At 33.0% G+C, this 20770-nt stretch overlaps 1 pseudogene across 1 annotated transcript; it reads right to left on the reverse strand.

Moving 5' to 3' along the window:
- Positions 1-14782: 14782 nt before the first annotated feature.
- On the reverse strand, positions 14783-16699 carry LOC309615810 (tripartite motif-containing protein 60-like; annotated as a pseudogene). The gene is made up of 2 exons: positions 15887-16699; positions 14783-15713 (listed from the first exon to the last, which is right to left on the reverse strand). The product of its transcript is annotated as a tripartite motif-containing protein 60-like (transcript).
- Between the last annotated feature and the right edge of the window lie 4071 nt (positions 16700-20770).

Here is a 20770-nt window from a genome sequence, read left to right on the forward strand (position 1 = left end):
TTTTTATGTAAAAATGTATGTAAATTTGAAACAAAATTGAGTTAGCTTTAAAATCTTAGGGAATATTAGAAAAATTAATATGAACACGGTATGAACTTATTTGTTATTTTTATGACTCTTTGAAAAGCTTTGAAACATTTAAATAAAGCTCTGTACATTTTCATTGTAGTATTAATGTCTGTGCCATAAAATATCAAAACCTTTAAGGCAACACAAAAATTTAAAGATGTCTTATCAGTTCACATAGATGACATTAAATTCCAGAAAAGTAATCATAGAACACAGCAGGAGTTGATCTCAAGAATATTAATGAAGAAAATGGCATAATTAATATTCTCAAAGTCCCACATGTAATATTTCTATTTGGGCAAGGCTAGAAAAGGTGTCAAAACTGCAAGCTTTGAATTTTGAGAGATTTTATTTTAGTTTTGCAAAATATGTGGAACCTGACAGTATTTTTATAAAGTAAAACAAAAACCCCTTATTCAAAATAAATATTTTGTCATTTGAATTTTGTTTGAAGATTTCATTCAATATAATGAATTATTAAAATTCAATACATAACACATTTGGTTCCAACAAGAGAAATTAGCTCCATTCTTCCCAGGTTCTCCCTCTTACAAATAAGATGTCCTGGATATAACATAATAAACAAGCATAGGAAGACTCTGAAAGTAGGAAAGAAGAAAGTAGAGTTCCTAGGGACCTAGGGACTTGAGGAGTGACACAGTAAAGCCCCTGGGTATTTTTCTTCCTTCCACATATCCTAGACAGAACATTATAGAATCCTGCAGCCTGAAACCAACACACACACACACAAAGACAAACACACAACCTTAAGAAAAGTTTTTTCTTCTGAGCTGAAGTATGTGAAAATGGTGGCCTAACAACAGAAAACCTTTTGGTGATACTAGCCCTATTCTACATCTACGCACCAAAATAATAGTCACATCTTATTTATGATTTGGTCAAGCTAAGCATGCAGCAGACCACCCTACTCATTTTCTTGGTAGAAGCAGGCAATAGTAGACTTCTCCCACTGGGTGGTGCTGGCTGGTTGAATGAGGGCTGATCTTCCTGTGGAAGTATTGATAGATGGTACACAAATCCCAGACTAGAATAGTATCATTGAGTAAGGTGATAAGCTGAGCCTCCACTCTCACACCACAGCAATGAGACTTCATGAAGTATTGCAAGGAGGGTCTAATAACAACTCCACTTCCCGATGCCTCTGAACACTGTCAGAGGCCAGAAGTGAGCTGAACCTTATCATCCACTTGGCATCAACAAGACTAAATTCAGGACTATAAGATTCAGGGCTGGTGAGAACACTTCTTGTCCTCACCCCTGTTGTCACCTGATTGCAATGGAGAGCTGAGCCTCTACTCCTACCCAGCATCAAAAAAGGTTGAATGAGAAGATGGGAGATGGAACTAAATGGCATTTTAATTCCAACCACCTCCCCTGGTACCATTGGGACTCAGCAGGGAGTTGAATTTCTGCCCCCACCTTATCTGCAAAAAGAACCATACAAAATAACCAAACAGGATCAAATTGATATACGTATAGAACAATTCACCAAACTACAGCAGAGCACAAATTTTTAAGTGCTCATAAAATACTCACAAAGATAGACAATATTCTGTGCCATAAAACAGTAAGTAAATTTAAAAGCATTGAAATTATAAAGTAGACCACAGTAGAATCAAACTTGAAAACAGTAACAGAAAGAACACAAAGTTTCTAAGCAAATAGAAATTTTAAAAAAATACACTTCTAAATAATACATGGATCAAAGGAGTAATCTCAAAGGAAATTTTTACAAATAAATAGAACTAAATGAAAATGAAAATACAGCAAATCAAAATAAATGGGATGTAGCTAAAGCCATGCTGAGAGGGAAATTTATAGCACTAAATGCATACAGTAAAAAAGAGAAAAGGTCTCAAACTAATAATCTGTGCCTACCTCAAGAAACTAGAAAGAAAATAAAGAACAATAAACTCAAATGAGGAAGAAAGAATGAAATAATACAGTTTGAACAAAAATAAATGAAATTAAAGAGGGAAAACGGCCGAGGGGGAAAAAGTGCTTCTTTGCAAAGAATACAATAAAATTTATAAAACTCTAGTAAGACAACAGTGAAAGAGAAAATACAAGTCAAAAGTAACAAGCATGAAATAGAGATATCTCTACAGACACTTCAGCCATTGAAAGGGTAATAAAGGGATACTAGGAAAAACTTAACTCATAATTTTGGCAACTCAGGAAAATGGGTCAATTCCTTGAAAACTACAAATTAACAAAACTTAACTAAATATGCAATAGAAAATGTGAATAGATCTATAACCTTTAAAGATATTGAATTTGCAATTAAAACTTCCTGAAAAAAATCTCCAGGCTCAGATTGCTTCACTGGAGAATTCTACCAAATATTTAAAGAAGAATTAAAACCAATTTTCCACAGTTTATTGGAGAAATAGAAGAGAAGGAAAAGCCAACCTACTCATTTGTGAAGCTATTGTAACTCTGATACTGAAGCCAAACAAAGATGATTAAAAAAAAAAGGAAGAAAAAGAAAACTGCAGATCAGTGTCTCTCATAAACATTGAAAAGAAAACCATCGGGGCTTCCCTGGTGGCGCAGTGGTTGAGAATCTGCCTGCCAATGCAGGGGACACGGGTTCGAGCCCTGGTCTGGGAAGATCCCACATGCCGCGGAGCAACTGGGCCCGTGAGCCACAACTACTGAGCCTGTGCGTCTGGAGCCTGTGCTCCGCAACAAGAGAGGTCGTGATAGTGAGAGGCCCACGCACCGCGATGAAGAGTGGCCCCCGCTCGCCGCAACTAGAGAAAGCCCTCGCACAGAAACGAAGACCCAACACAGCCAAAAATAAATAAATAAATTTATAAAAAAAAAAAAAAAAAAAAAAAAAAAAAAAGAAAAGAAAACCATCAACAAAATATTAGTAGATCAAATGTAGCAATGTACCAAAAAATTATACAACTTGACCAAGTGGGCTTTATCAAGTTACACAAGGCTTTTTCAACATTTGAAAATCAAAGTAACGTTGGAATAAAGAAGAAAATCACATATTCTTATAAAGTTACACAAATTGCTACACCCATTCATGATTAAAACAAAACAAAACAAAACAAAAAAACTCTGAAAATTAGGAATAGATGGGAACTTCTTTAACTTGATGAAAACCTTTCCAACACAGCTCTATCTAACATCATACTTAATGAGGCAAATTGAGTGATTTCTTCCTAAGTTTGGGAACAAGGCAGGAGTGTGTGCTTTTGCTACTCTTCTTCAACATAGTAGTAGATGTTCAAGCCACTGAAATAAAAAAAGAAAAAGAAATAAAATCCATACAGATTGGAATGGAGGACATAAAACAGTCATTTTGCAAAAGATTTAATTGTTTATGTAGCTAATTCCGAGGAATTCACACACAAACACACACCTGAAGTAATCAGGTATTACACTGATTAACTCATCACAAAAGACCTATAAAGTTTTCATTACCTACATCCTTGGAAAATGTGAATTAAGTAATTACAAATGTTAAAACGTTGACAGTGTTATTTGTGCTGTTATGTTTTGTTATGTTAAGTAGCTAGTTGTTGATTCTAATTCTGGGCCAGAAACAGGGAATGCCAGTAACTTTGTATCATTTGTGAATGAGTAATCCACAGCCTGAGGTCATTAATGTGCTTTGAATACTAAAGACAAACTGAATTTCAAATGTAAGAGCAAAAAACGAATCAACAGACAAAGGATTAATCTCCAAAATACATAAACAGCTCATGCAGCTCAATATTAAAAAAACGAACAACCCAATCAAAATGGGCAGAAGACCTAAACAGACATTTCTCCAAAGAAGACATATAGATGGCAGAGAAGCACATGAAAAGCTGTTCAACATCACTAATTATTAGAGAAATGCAAATCAAAACTGCAGTGAGGTATCACCTCACACCAGTTAGAATGGGCATCATCAGAAAATCTACAAACAACAAATGCTGGAGAGGGTGTGGAGAAAAGGGAACCCTCTTGCACTGTTAGTGGGAATGTATATTGATACCACAACTTTGGAGAACAGTATGGAGGTTCCTTAAAAAACTAAAAATAGAATTGCCATATGATCCAGCAATCCCACTACTGGGCATATATCCAGAGAAAACCATAATTCAAAAAGACACATGCACCCCAATGTTTATTGCAGCACTATTTACAATAGCCAGGTCATGGAAGCAACCTAAATGCCCATTGACAGACAAATGGATAAAGAAGAAGTGGTACATATATACAATGGACTATTACTCAGCCATAAAAAGGAATGAAATTGGGTCATTTGTAGAGACATGGATGGATCTAGAGACTGTCATACAGAGTGAAGTAAGTCAGAAAGAGAAAAACAAATATCGTATAATAACGCATATATGTGGAGCCTAGAAAAATGTTACAGATGAACTCGTTTGCAGGGCAGAAATTGAGACACAGATGTAAAGAACAAACGTATGGACACCAAGGGGGGGGGGAAGCTGGCGGGGGCGGGGTGGATGGTGGTGGTAGGATGAATTGGGAGATTGGGATTGACATATATACACTAATATGTATAAAATGGATAACTACTAAGAACCTGCTCTATAAAAAAATAAATAAAATTCAAAAATTCAAATGTAAGAGCAAAATTATATGTCCAAATTGTGTTTATTATTTGTCAGTTTTATTTGGGATCGGTTCTATCAAGGTAGTTGTTTACATATATCTGAACGGAGTAAAGAAATAAGGTTTGAAAAAAATAAAGTTAAAAAAAGGATGCTCAATTCTATAACTATAGATTACATCAAAAGTCATAAACTATTTTTGTTAATTCTTTGTTTTAAAGGTATTCTAAACTGTATATTGCATTAGTCTTTTACTGTGAATCAGAAAGTGGAATGTATGTTTCTGTGTTATAATTGTGCATGTGTATATAGAAATCAAGTGTGCCTTTTCAATAATATCTCATGTAGCAAGTTTGAACAGTGTTTTATTTCTGATAATCTCTCAACCATCTGTAGAATTATATTTAAAATTTAAAACTAGTAAATAATATAAAATAACTTGTATTTTCTTAAAAGGCCAGGTATAAAATATTCCATTCCTTATAGGAATAAAAATATTCTGTAGTTATAATAAAAATTTATTTTTCTGTTCTCACATATTTATACACAGTCCTTAAACTTTACAGAGTTTCTAGCATATGTATCAATTTTAAGACATATGAAGAAATTTTGCAAATGAATACTAGGCAAAAAATGATTGGAGGTTATTAGCCTCAATCAGTGGGCCCACATAAAAAATAATATTGGTAGCTTATGTGATTTAAGAAACTTCAGAAGACAGCTTACTTCCCCGAAATAGGTTCCCCTTCAGCCAATTTTAGTTCTTCATATCTATTTCATAGTGCAATTATTAACTTTATTAAGCTGGGTGCTTTTCTAGCTAGATAAATCCTACCATTACAATCCAAATACGAGAGTATTAGCATGCCTTAGACAAAGGGCCCTTTGGAAAAAGACTAGGGCCACCAGTTATGGTAGGAGGATAGAGGGGTTCAAAGTTTATGTGCAGGACTCCTGGGTGTCAAGCATTGGTCTGAGTGTTGGGGCACTGTATCATAGATAGAATTGGCTCTATTCATTAACCTGCCTAAACATGATGGCCTGCTATTAAGTTAATTCTGAAAAAAACACTGAAAGATATGTATAGTATAAGGCAGAATAAGTAAATTAACAAATTAACTGCTCTAATTTTTCTGTGAATTTATAATTAATTCTCACCAAAGATGAGACTAGTCCACAGAACTACTATTGAAACTTGACATAATTAATTTCAGGGAGAGGAAGATAGATCACACTTGACAGGAACTGACTATTCAGTGTCCAAATTAAGTTATTCAAGTACATTATATTCACATGTAGTCCAGAAATTAAGAAATTATAAGCATGTGCATATTGTTCTAATTAATATGAGGAGAGACAAATTGACAAGTTTTCTCATGCATTTCAGCAATTATTGCCAACCTTTGAATAGACAGCACGAAGTAGGAAGGGGGTATTATTTTTCAACTGATATTACAACTCATCCCACCTCTCCTAAGCTAACTGCTACGACTGGTATGTTTTTTAACATATAACTCAGCTTCTAAGTGTAATGACACCTGGAGAAGTGTACCTTCAAACAATATGTATAAATAATGAATTTAAGTTAAGCACTAACAAGCTATTAGAGTTTAAATTACCACTTTCACATCATTTTATAATCTAGACATATTCTAAAGAAGAGTATTATTTATCCGTATCGAATCATGATGAAATTGAAACTGTTTTCCATAAAATATATCATAATTTTAAAAGTAGTTAATTTTAGAACCAAGCCTGGAACCCATTTCATGTCTCTCTCACCCATTTTTTTTTTTTTCCTGACAAACTAGAAAGACATATTGTGTTGTAAAAGGAAACTGAATTAAGATACAAAGGCATGATTATCATCCAGGGTCAGCTATCATCTTAACTTTGTGTACTGGGTAAATCATTGAAACTTTTTTGATATAGCGATTGAGTATAAAATGAGATGATATACATCAAAGTACCTGCTAAATTAAGTAACCATAAAAACTATGAAATTGATTGAATTGATTGAATTTTTTTCTTAAACCGAGATTTTAATCACAATATGAAATGATTACTAACAACTGTAATGATTATGGTGATGAAAACTATCAATTATTAAATGTTTAATTGTCAAACTAAATACTATGCATGTGGTTTTTTATTTATTCCCCACTGATTTAGCAGTAGAGCCAAGAATGAAATCCAAATCCCCTTGATCCACACATCCTGCTCTTATCAGCTTCTCCTAAACCTTTAACACATCTACATCTGCAGCTACGTCTACATAGATATATACATATCTAGCTACTTGCGCAAGCAGATACACAAATCTACACGATAAAATTTTAAAAAATGAGTATGATTCAATTTAAAGTTAAGATAATCTTACACTTTGTGTATGTGTCTACAAATGTGATTTTTTGATGTGAAAAGCCACCTTCTCTAGCTTATTTAGTAAATTAAATATTTCAGTTATTTAAAAATTTGACACCTGGTTAGTATGTGGGAAAGTTTTAGGTAACTAAAATGAAAAGAAATGGAAATGTATTAAGTTAAATGATACAGTGCTAGAACTCTTTATTAAGAAAGATATTAAATATTACTCTGATAGACATGCCATCTTTCATGTCATTCTTAGTTCAAGGACTTCTTTTTCAATATAATCTGAGTGATTTAATCACATTTATGTGTGCATTTTGTCTTTTGAGTTATGTAAAACTTTCATTGTTGACAAAGTCTCTATTCAGAAAAGCATGTGAGACAGAGTGATTTACTCAAAATGCAAACAGGAAGCATATTTCTTGCATTAATAACTTTGTAGAATATCTTGTTAAGGATCATCTACGTAGAATTATGCAGAACCGTTTGTCTTATTTTATTAAAACGCAATATCGACTCAAAGGGACTATTCAGAATTAATAATTATTTAAATTGTTTACATATTGACTCATTTAGTTGCTTTTATATGCTATTTAAACATAAATTGATAGTTTACATGTGCCCTAGTGAGCTTGTCTGCTACTATTCTTATGTTTTTTGTATTAATCATGGATCTTCCTACCTTCTTCCTTTTTCTCCCTTTCCCCCTCACTCTCTCCAACAGTACAGAGGTTGGAGAAATTAGTTAAGTTTGGTGCATAGCTAGTTTGAGGTGACTGTGGGTAAATGAAAGGAATATTTCCAATATGAACTTAGATATACCACTCTAAATCACAGCAAAGCGAACTAGGGTGAAGCTTACAGGTTATTGGTTACGAATGGTAACTGAATATTTGGAGTGAATAAGAATTATCAGATTCTATATATTGATAAAAGAAATTATGGCTTAGGAAGAAATTATAGTAGCACCAATAAAGGGAAAAGAGAGAAATAGTTACTAAATTCATTCTTGTGGTCTAAAATATAATTTATGTAAGGAAATTACATTTTTAAAAACATATGATCACTGAAGGTGATCATTTATTTATTTATATATATATATTAAAGCATATTTGTAGTCTTTCTAATACAGACTTATATGCTTTAATATATATATGAGGTTAATGTCAAATTAACCTATGCCTTTCTTTTCTTGGACTGTTCTTTTTTGTCTGTTTGAACCATGGGAGAGTGAAAAAGACATTGGATGATTTAGAGTCTACACTTAGATTAAAGTTAAGGAATTTTCCTAAGACCCTGAAACCATACTCTCACAAACTAAGGACTATACCTTTTTTAAAAAAAAAAAATGTGACTCAAAAGCAAGATTAAGAAGGAAAAAATAATACAACTAAATTTTCTCATAAAGAAAAATGAAAACAAAGAAAATAACTTCTGAATGCAAATGTAAGTCCATTTGGTAACTATGTAATTGGAGTTTAAAAAACTCACATGTTTGGAAAAATAAAATGCTAAATTCAGTATAAGATAGCTTCATTTAAGGCTTCATCCATTCATTAATGGCAGATTTTGCTACTCAGAAGAAATTAAATACTCTCTTCATTTATTTGCATATTTTTTCTCTTTGAGAAAAAGGATTGCTTCGTGGAGGGATAAATAATTCTAACTCAACTTGTCTGAACAGAAAATTTCGAACTTCATATAGCAAAATTTTTCATTATTATCCTTTAAATCTATAAATCAATGTTTATATTTTATGGTCTCCTGAGATAACGATTGTTTCAGAGTATAGTCAAAACTTCCACTAAGTTTTCAGACACTGTGATAATACCTCTCCCAAGGAGATAAGAGAGAGAGAGGTCGAGAGGTCAGTAAATAGATATAGAGATATAAAAATGTAGATATACATTACATATATGAGATATATACATTATATATTTAGTATATATAGACATGTACTATCTATCTGTTTGTCTTTCTAGCTATATGATAAATGCCAACCTACTCTCTGGAAAAGACACTGGCAGGATAAAGAATTTTTGCATTGTGTTTTTATACTGAAAAGTAGAATAATCAATCAATCGGAATCCTATATCATGCCTAAATTAAACTTAAAATAATTTTTATATCCTATTTTGAACATTTTTCATTGAAGATATCAAAAACTCTTTCTCTGTGGAACATTCTGATTCATTGAGTGCCTAATAACACTTGTTTGATATCCCTTTAAGAAGCATTTTTTAATATAGCACTTATTTGTATTCGGTATTTTGTTTAAAAAATATTCTTAAAAAATTTTGACCTATTTGTACCAGTTCAATGTATCAGTTGCAGATGTTGAAACTAACAAATAACTGTAGCCCAAACATATGAGATTTCAGAAGCTGTATGCTACCAGATGAGGGACTGCATGTTTTGCACATGGTAATTAGGTCCTAATGTCTTCTGGTAAGGCAAGCATTTCTTATAAGGAGAATTACTCATTGGCACTCCTTTAAATAAGCCATAAAATACATTCAGGGCCATCTACCAACAAGTCTGTCCCACCTGGTTTTTCTGCCAGCAACAGAACAGATCACAGTTTCTTGGCTGAGCCCACTATAGAGTAACTTGTGTTTGGGGGACATACACAAAAATATTTTCACTGTTTCTTTAAATACTGGAATCACATTCAGGAAAGTAAGAATATCACACTATAAGAGACACAGGGGAATGAGTTGAACTAAGGCAAAGCCATGTTAACATCTCCCATCTCATTTTTATTCCATGGCATACGCTCACTGAATAAAATAATTCACAAATCAGTTTAAGTACTTGTCTCTGTTACATTACTATTTTCTTTCCTCCCTTGCACCCTCTCTTCTTTCCTTCCTTTTTTTTCATGTCTTTGGTTTCTTAGTATACGTCTTTCAAACTTGTAAATTAAGTGTATGGATCATCTAGCCTTAAACTTACCTGTTTTGTTTTTTTTAAAATCTGTGGCATGTACAGACCAATTTTTTCATTAAGTACTATTTTTATCTCATCATCCTGGGTGGTACCAAGTAAACTGAACACAGAGTTCCTGCATCATTGCCATGTGGTAAAATAGAGTCCCATTATCTGAAAGCCGCCTTTTAGAACAACAAATTATTTTTTCTCAGTAGTTAATGTAGATTTTAATGAACTAAAGATGAACACATGATGAACACATGGTTTATGTATCAGTGTTTTTCTTTAGTGCTACCTCTCTTCCAACCAGTGCTTTCCTACAATGGGCAAGGAGGCAGCTGGGACATAAACATTAGGGGATGCAAGGAATGGTGAGAAAGAGAGTTGAAAACATTATCTGCACAGACCATATCTTTAGGCAGGTCTGTGACGATTTCACTAAAGTTGCCTTATTGTTTCTCTCTCCACTAACTCCACATAGAACTTTTCATTTCAATACATTTTGGAGCCCATGAGCTGACAGGGACTTACAAGACACAGGAGATATTCATTTTAAAAGATTTGAAGGCAAAGAATTCAAAACACGTTTTTAATTTTTCTAGAAACAAACAAAAAATGTTATCGAAATAAGTATTTTTATACTTCATGGACAGTTACCCGTGTTTCTAATGCTCCTAAAATCATCTAATTTGCATAAGCCCGGTAGCTTCCATGTCTGAGCCCATTGTTTTTCTCCTTGCGGAAAGAAACAGAGTACGTAAACAGGCCATCAAAATACCTCAGCTGTCTATTTATGGCCTTTCTCACTTAGCAAGAGCAGTAGCAAGGATTTATACTTATATAGAGCTTTTCAATATAAAATTACAATTGAATATGAAAGCACAGAGTGGAGCTATTTGGCCAATCACATGACAAGCATTCAGTAAATAACAACAGCAAGTTGCCAGGAAGGCAAGACAATTATAATTTCCAAATCCTAAGTTGAAAAATTGACATTAAAGAAGCTTGATAGTAGATGAATGACAGAATGACCTCAACTTAGATTTTTTCTAATTATAAAAATGATGCATAATGATGTAGAAAAATATGTCTATTATAATTACGTATTGAACTTTTCTGCTGTGTCCTTTAATTGTATTTTCTCAATCAATTTTCATAAGAACTCTACTTGATAGGTACCATTATATTTATGTTATGTTAAAAGAAGCTGTGTCAGAGAATTTAGTAATTTACTCGAGGACACACGCTGTTAAATATAAAAGATATTTGGCTTGGTGAAGCCAAGCCAAGCACTAGGATGAAGTATTCACACATTTAACCACAATATTTATTTAATATAAATTTATGTTTTAGTATATTAATATTCTAGCCTTCTGTGTTGTTTTATCTCTTTATCTCTGCCTCACTGAATTTTTTCTAAAATATATGCATTTAAAATGTACTATTATAAATCATTTAAAAATGTTTATTAGTTATAATTTGCTTTTAAAAATACTTAAATATCTACTGAAATATCTTCCAACATCTCTGACTATATTTATTTTAAATTTTCATAAAGGAATTTATTAGATTTAACTATTAAAAATATCTTCAAATTTCCCTTAAAAATTTTGATAACTTACATACACAAAATAACTGTTATAGTCTATTTTAATAGTCTATAATATTTATTTTAATATATATTTATATATTTAAATATATTTATTATATTTTATATAACAGACATTGTATAGAAATAACAGACATTATATAGAAATCAAATAACAGAGTTAATATCTTATTTTAATGATACATATACACAATAAGTATTATAACTATTACACACACAAAAACCTATTTGTGTATGCTAGCGCCTGTTTCATTCATAATCATCAACACTTATTATTATAATCTTTGATTTAGTTTTTACCTTCTAATTAATATCCATTTGTCTAAAAATAGAAGGTATACTTAAGAGTAAAACTGAAATATATACAATATATTAAAATGTGGGGAACATGTTTCTGTGCATAGGAAATTACATTTTCTGTTATTTTTAATTTTGTGAATAGTAGTAAGCATGAGATCATGCTGCATATACTGTTTTGTAAAATTAATTTCAAATATTTTATAACATTAATTCAGACACTTCAAAAGTGAAAAGAACAATATAGAATATATATTTTATACATTCTACAGATTAATGAAAATATATGTTATTTAAAATTGAGGTAGCTGATCTCATCCTCCTCCCCCATCACCCATATTCTAATTCTGTATTCATCATATACATGAATGATTTCATACTCTTACTACAAATACAATGAATATAAAAATATATTCAAACTCAGTTGGATATTCCTCCGACAATATTGGATATCAGCGGTGGTGGTTAAACATCATTTTTCCCCTCTCTGTTCAAAACTAATAAAGTATAAAAACAAGAATACAAATAGTGATCAAAATACCATACTGCATTAGTTCAGTACTCTACTAGCCTCACTGCAAAATGTATTCAAATTTTCTAAACACGCCAGACACTGATTTGCCCAAAGAGAGATCAAGAAAGTAGAGGATGTGTCTGTGCCTGTGTTGGAGGAGGATAGGGAAGGAAGCAAGGCAAAACCTTACCCTGGTTAACTTAAAGATGGCAGAGAAAACAAATAACGTACCTGACCTTCTTGAAAAAAATTCAGGACCAATGCAAAAGAAACAAGAGTCATAAAAAGTGACTAATGAGCATAGCACATGGTGTGCTAATCTAGCTCAATACATAAATCCAGATAAATGAAAGTTAGAATTTCAACATCAAATAAAACTCTTGCACCTAGCACTGAAAAAATAATTAGATGGACAAAACTTTTCCCAACATCATAAGTGATAGGTGAACATATTATTAGAAGTTCCTTAGCATTTCCTCATGTGGGTGAAAACGTTGTTGAAAGTTTCCCATTTATGACTCACTAACTGAATTTGGGAAATATTGCCTACAGTGTCATCCATTTGCAAGGACAGAAATTAAATTTGATATAAAACATAAGAAAAATAAGGGAATAAAAATAAAAGATGCTAGGAAACATCATGAAACTCATAAAAATGTTGAGCATCAATAATAAATGTACATCGGAACTTGACTGCTGTCTGTGTGTCTCTGTGTGCCTGCTTCTGCCTCTCTTCATTTTCACTGAATTATTTTTATATATTTTTCTTCTGACTGGGTTCTGGAACTCTCCATTTTTCTAGTTCATACATCAGTAAATAAAGAATAAGACCTCCTCAAAGCTTTGTATCTGACAAGCCAAGACACCAAATTCTCTCTGTATTCTTGCTTCAAAATTTTTGTTGAGAACTCTTTCATCTTAGGACAACTTGCCAGCAATGGCAGATGTCGGGAAAATATTGGAAGTATACTAAGAGGAATAGAAGGAAGGAGGAAGAGCAAAGCCTGAAAGAGTTGTGCTGGACAGATAATGCCATTGTTTGCTTGCAAACCTGTCACCAGGTAACCAACACAGCAACTAACATGTACACACACTCTGGTAGCCACAGATCATTTTTAGACATACCTCTACCTATCCCATTCAGATCATACAACACAAAATGCAAGACAATCTAAGGGAATGTTCAAGTATTACAACCAGAGGGCTGAGATATGGCCACTGTTGTGTGAGTTTATACACACTTGTTTTGGTTTTTGTTTTAATGGTTCTGCAAACTCTTGTCTTAATGATTATATTTTATACCCCAAATACCACGTATGCAATAGGCATTTAAAGATAGATTGCTTACAACTTTCATATTTACTATATTGGGAGATAAATAGCATTTTTGCAATGGCCTTTATACTAGAAAATAAGAAGCAACAAACAACAGACAATTTATTGATTCCCCCCTTTTATAAAATGAGTAAGATATTGGGGAAGAATATCCAGTTTTATCTTATTTTGCCTTAGTTGACTGATTTCTGCAGATCCCTGTACCTAGCATTTTCCATAAAGAATAACATTAACAATCTCTTGTTCACCACACTTGGTGTTTTGTTGGAATCATGACTCTCTTAAGTAAACATCAGTTGACTTCTTATTTCATATTATGGGCTTAACTTATTAAAATTACATTTCATAACTCTTCCTTAATCATTGCTTCCTTTAGCAATCCCCCAAATTGCTAAAACCATTAGCCAAAGCTGGGGTATGTGCTTTAAGTTACTTATATTTAGCAGGAAATCTGGATTTTATTTTCATCATTTTATCTATCCATGAAATATTGCTCCAAAGGGCATGAATTTAAAATTTTTAAAAAGATGCTTTTATATGGTATGACTAATATTCTTCTTTGAAATATTGCCACAACCTTCAATATGTTTTCCAATCCAATGCTGTTTAAAGTTAGTTAGTGGAAAAATAAACATAGGGCGGTCAGGGTGGAATGTAACCCTCATTGGAATCATTGGAAGGAGTTTAGAGAAGGATTAGACTATCATCACTTCTGAGAATGCCCAGGGGTACCTACATTCCGAAGCATAGGGTTCCAGAGTTTTTTTAGCAAGCATTCTAATTTTAGGTTTAAAAATGCTGTATGGCATTGATTCACCAAAATTCATGGTTATCTGAGTCTTTTTTTTTTTTTTTTTTTTCTAAGAGGCTCCTCATTTAACAGTCACTTATTTGTTCTATTATGCCATAAGAATTTCAATGCAGTACGTTGGGGAGTGGTGTTTCTCTGTCTTCAATCCTTCCTGAAGGTGAAATTTCTAGGAAAGAGGTTTGGAACAAGTAATACTACAGTGGACAGTGTGTGTGTGTGAAAAAAAAAAAAAAAATACTACAGTGGCCCACTACAGTTTTTTTAAATTAGATAGATAGGTAGATAGATAGATAGTTAGATATAGATAGATGGATGTTGTATTAGTCAGGATTCTCCAGAGGAACAGGATCAATAGAATGTGCATTTATATAGAGAGAGAGATTTATTTAAGGAACTGGATCATGATTATAAAGGCTGGCAAGTCCAAAATCTGCAGGGTAGGCTGACAGGCTGGAGACCCAGAGAAGGGTTGATGCTACAGTTCCAGTCTGAAAGCAGAATGCTGGCTGAACTGTGTCTTTCTTGGGGAATCTCAGTCTTTTTTCTTGCAAGGCCTTCAACTGATTAGATGAGGCCCACCCATATTATGAAGGATAATGTGCTTTACTCAGAGTCTATTGATTTAAATGTTAAACTCATCTACAAAATACCTTTGTAGTGACACTTAGACTGGGGTTTAACCAAATATTTGCATATCATAGCCTAGCCAAGCTGACATGTGAAATTAATCATCACAGGTGTATTAAGTAATATAATTCTCAAATATTTTATATTAGAATTTCAAAGCACTTGACAACTGTATACATAATATCTATGAAATTGGTATTACTACCATGTTTTTATATTGTTGAAAATAAAGAAGAAAAATATATTCTGGTTTTCTCATCATAAAACTTAAAAGAATCCAAATTCCTGAGATTAAATTTACTGGCTAAGTTATATGCAGAAACTGAAAGAAAATGAAATAGTTGTTTCCCAGGTACTTTATCTTTCATAATCTGTTACTAAGAGATTCTTAAAGTTTCAGAATCTGTTCCAGTATAGAAATATGGCCAAAGGGCTTCTGTAAAATAACCATTAAAATATAGAGAGGAGACCTGTCATTCTTATTATAAAAGGAAACTTCACCCACCTCATAGTCCAGAAAAATGCAAGTCTTACCAGGTTTTACTATTGGCAGAAGCTAGATTCTGTTAGGATCCAATGCAACATATCTACTCTCAACTCTCCCAACTGCCCAGAATCCACCTAGAACTAATGGCTAATTACACCCGTTTAGGCTTGTTTTCTACTATTACCTCCAAGTAATGTCTGCCATGATTAAATCTATTAAAATTCAGGACAAGAGAGCAGAAGAAAAACTCCTTGGGTTATAACAATGATTTTGTTTGGTCTTTCCATATTGCATAATTTTCTATCCTCGAAGATAATAAACTGAGGATATGCTGTTTGAAGATCTAGAATCACATCCACTGGAAATGGCTTGATAATTTTGTCCAAGCCGGTATACTGTGGAAGAAGACTGAATCCATATTTCTTTAATCAAGATGAAAAGTGTTGGAGGTATTTTAGGCTTTTATTTCTGTGGTGAATACTTATTTGTCAGCAATTGCAGTTCAGACTGCACACACTCACCCTCTACCTTGCTCTGTAGATGTTTTAATGTGCAGACATGATTGAAAATTTTTATAAGGTTTTCATTTAGTTTTGTTATAATATCCATCTCTTCATTTTGTATTTGCCTAAGAATAGCCTCTTCCTTGTTCAGTACAAACTGTAACTTTTTCAAATTAACAAATTATTTCTTCTATCTTACATTTTATCTTTTTCTCAGTGCCACTGATTTGTTAGCTTGCAAAGTTAATCACTTTTCAACTCCTTCTACATTATTCTTCAAGGGCTCAATGCTACATTCTAGAATTTTTCCATGATGGGAGTTAGCATTCTTAATGGGATATATGTAGTGCTTCTGGTACTTATCAGAGAAATTGCACTGTGTACATAAAGTCTCTGAGTCCTTCTCACAGAAAAAAAACCAAAAGCTTGTTCTACTTCTCAAACGTAGCATTCTTTTCCTGCCTCTTCTTTTTTCCTCAGATCTGGAGAGTACCTTAATGATTTCAGTCAAATTACTAAGCTGGGATTTGCTCCTGAAATTCTTGGAATTTCATGGAAAGGTATAATCTAGATCCTTCTAGGACATTTTTGTGCAGGAGTGACTGAGTTGTGACCACAGTGGATAGCCATGGGTCTTCAAGTAGTTCAGAGAGATGAGGCAGCTAAACTCCTCTTGGAGGTCTGCCAGGGCTGTCACAAATTCCACTGAGCTTTGAACAAAAGTAGTGCATAAAGAAATGCCCCTTTCATCAGGGACTGCCTCTCTAGAACTCAAGACCCAGTGAGAAGTGGACATTCTCCAGACCTCAGAAACTAGCTTTAGGTTTCACTGGCCTGGTATGCTGATGGCAGGCACTGAAGTTTTGTTTAATTTCCTTCCTCTTAGCTCTGGAGGTAGCTGCCAAGAAGGATCCCCAACTTGAAGATCAATCACATATCGCCCATTTAACGTTAAGTTCAATGACCTTCTCTTCCAGAAAGTAGCCACAGACCCAAGCAAGCAAGCAAGCAATCATTCCTTTACAATTTAGACATCTAAAGAATGTCACCTTAACCAGTGACAAATTGATGACTTGGAGTAGATGGCTCAGATGCTCAGGCCCAAGACTGCAGCCTGGGGCACAGGACAAGGACCTCAGCACAAACCTGTGTGCTCGGGTCCTGCGTCAAAGGTGCACACTTGGCTCCTGCAATGATTGGCATTCCCCCATAAATGGTCACTGTGGTTTTTTGAAGATCATCATAAACACACACACACACACAATCTAATACAAACTATGCCATGTGAAACTGAAAATGAATTCAACCACAACCTCCAGAGAGAAAAACCTGCCTCCACTGCTTATACCCTTGTCCCATTTCAGTCCATCTCCAAAAATAAATCAGATTACTTGAATTAAAACATTTCATGTCAGTCCTCTACCCCAGTAATTTTCAAAATGTGGTCCTTAGTCCAGCAAGAAATTCTGGGGTTACAACCCAGACCTACTGAATCAGAATTTCTGGAGGCAGAACTCATCAATCTGCATATTTGCAATCCCTCCAATGCTTCTGATGCACCTAAATTTTGACAGCCGCTGCTCTACACAAAATCTTGCAATGGCTTACTCAGAGTTAAAATCAAAGTCCTGGTGATGATCTAGGACCTAAGGATCTTTTTTCCTCTCATACATTTTTCCTGCTTGTTAACCTCTTCAGATATACTAGTCTCTTGGCTGTTCCTTGAATAAAACAAATTCTCTAACATCTTCTTACATTGTACTCTTTCTTTCCTTTGTCCAATATTTTGTCCTAGTGATTCATGGACTTCGTTACCCCCTTTCCTGGAGTGTCACTCTTCCAGTGAGTTCTTTTAGATCTCCTGCTTAAATTCACACCCTCCACTGAGAATCTCTCTCCTTATTCCCTGTTGAAGTTTCTCCTCAATATTCATCTTGACCTACCATACTATATTTTTAGCTTAAGTATCTTGATAATTGTCTTCTTCCTATATTAGATCTTGAGATCCTTGAAAGCAGTTTTTTGTATGGTTGCTTGTTTTATCTTGATTGGTTCACTTCTGACGCCCAAGAACATCCAGTATTGCATGCAACAATCAATAAATTGGTGTGGAATGACTGAATGAAGAGAATATTTTAAGTAGAAAAAAATAAATGAAATTCTTCTTGGTCTATATCCAATACAATTTGTAAAAATTAAAATATCATATATTTATTTCATAGCATGATTGGATACCCTGTTTTTTGGATTATATTATGCTTATATTATACATTTCACAAGTGCACACTTAGCTTCAAATGTATGGTTTCTACTTGGAATTTTAGAGGGGTTGATTTCAACATAATTATTTTTAATATATCATTTAACTCTTGCATGTGAAATCCTTTATATTTATAATATTTTGTGTGCTTTATCCTTCATTATTCCTATGTTTTCTTTCTACATCTTTCCTTCTTAATATGAAAGCTCAATGTGTTGTGAAATTTTTCTCTTAAGCATTATTGGAATCATAACTGACTTCTCTTTTTATTTATTTAAAAATACATAGAACATTTCCCATAGTAGAGCAAAACATATATTCCATTTTATAACTATTCTAAGGTCAATTTTTGCTTCTTTACATGTAAACTCTCTTTTACATATGACTTACTCAGAAATAATCTAACACTGTGTTTGAGAAACTACAAAGCATATTCATGGATATTCCCTAAAGAAATCTTTTCAGGACTCTACCTAATTTTATTATCCCTGAAATAGAGAAGTCAGTCTGAATTAGTGGAAACAGCATGAACTGGGATGCAGGAATTTGGTTTTATTGAATTTGCTACCCACAATGTTGGCCAAGTCATTTAATCTCACTGGATCTGTTACCCCATCTACAAAATAAAAGTTTTGGACTTTAGACTTCAGTAATTTATCCTGATTGTATCCTCTTTAAAATTTGTCTTTTTTTTTTTTTTTTTTTACTTTATTTTACTTTCTTACCAAATGGACTTCCCTGTGAAGCATAGATTTTCAAACTTCTGTGTTTCATTTTCTGGCATCTGAGGTATTTATTACCATGGGTTGGAGGAAAAGAGCTTCCTGCAGGGAATTTGATAACGTTTCCTTGGTCACTAAATACCTATTCCTCACATTGGAGATTATTAATGATTTTCTTTCATAATTCTCATCATTTATGCACTTTCACAGAATTTATCATGACCAGAGAGATATGTGTCAATTCATTTACTCTTTTATCAATTTGGATTCAAATTGTTTTGTAGCACAAAGTTGCAGTTCAATATGGGCACTCTAATTTTCAGTGATGATAGCATACTTGCAGACTTCCTTTGATTATTTTTCTTTCAGTTGTATGAAAGAAATTTCACAGAAAAACTCCTCTTTGGTAATTACTTTTTTCCAGAGATGTTTTTCTTTTAATTTTATTCTTGAAATATATGAAGGGAAGAATAAATAAAGGGATGGATGGTCAGTTTCATTTCTCTACAAACATAAATCAAAAAATACAACAGTGGCACATGGCAATAGCCACAGGGAATTAAATTGTTTCAAATTTTTGATGGTAAAATCATTTTAACAGTAAGTATAAAGAATGAGAAAGTCTTTTATTTGCTAAAAATTAAAAAATAAAACCTTTCATTTGTTCATTTATTAAGAAAATCCTTTGGGTTACAGAAAGTTTTAACTATAAATGATTTTCTTTAACTGAAAAGTTAAACAGAAAAAATAATAGGTATTTTATGTAGCTCTGAAGCCTTGGGGTTTCAGTTATATAAACAAGGATTGAAAGAAATACCATTTTAAAAAATGTACAAATTTATTTATTTACCAGAATTATTTGGTGCCTTTTCTTTTGTAGCTTCAATATGTGTATGGTTTATTTTCTAGTCTAAGGGTCAGCTTTCCTCTAGGGGCACCACAGAATTTCTAGAAGTGTTGCTATTAGTTGTTATTACCAGTTCCTTTTTTGTTACTTCTGTAGATCTTATCTGTCTGCGCTTCTCTACTTAACAAAGTGAGCCTTGCCATATTACCAACTCTGGGTATATCTGAGGGATGGGAGAAAAAAAAAGAGAAACTCAAAATATGGAATATAGCAATTTTCTCACCATTCCCTGAACTTTACTCAAAATACTCCCATGTATAACCCAAATAGTCATGATACTTCCCACGTGGATAATTCTTTTACCACTGAAAGATTTTTTTTCACAAGAATTATATTTAACAAACAACAATTTTTGCAGAAAAAATCTAAATAGTCTCATTTTTTACTACGTTTGTCTGAAATGTGCTTGTATTTGTGAACTGCCTATTCTCCTACTGCTTAAATAATTATCTGCTAAACTTTTCCTTAAATAAGTATGTGCTGAACTTGATGTATTTATGGCTCAGACTTTCTGACAAGAGGATTTTTATCATCAACAAGGAAATGACAGGTGAAGTGTCTATTTTTATACATCAATTCAATTCTTACTATAATCAGTAGTAGTGATAATGAATAAGCTGACTCTTCTTTAACCAAGTTCAACATTTAGTGTACATTTTGTGTTTGTTTACAATTAAATTTTAAAATGTAATAAAATTATTTTGGGGGATAGAATTATTAT

Source organism: Balaenoptera borealis, assembly GCF_965194805.1.
Source record: "Balaenoptera borealis genome assembly, chromosome: 18".
Lineage (NCBI taxonomy): Eukaryota > Metazoa > Chordata > Mammalia > Artiodactyla > Balaenopteridae > Balaenoptera > Balaenoptera borealis.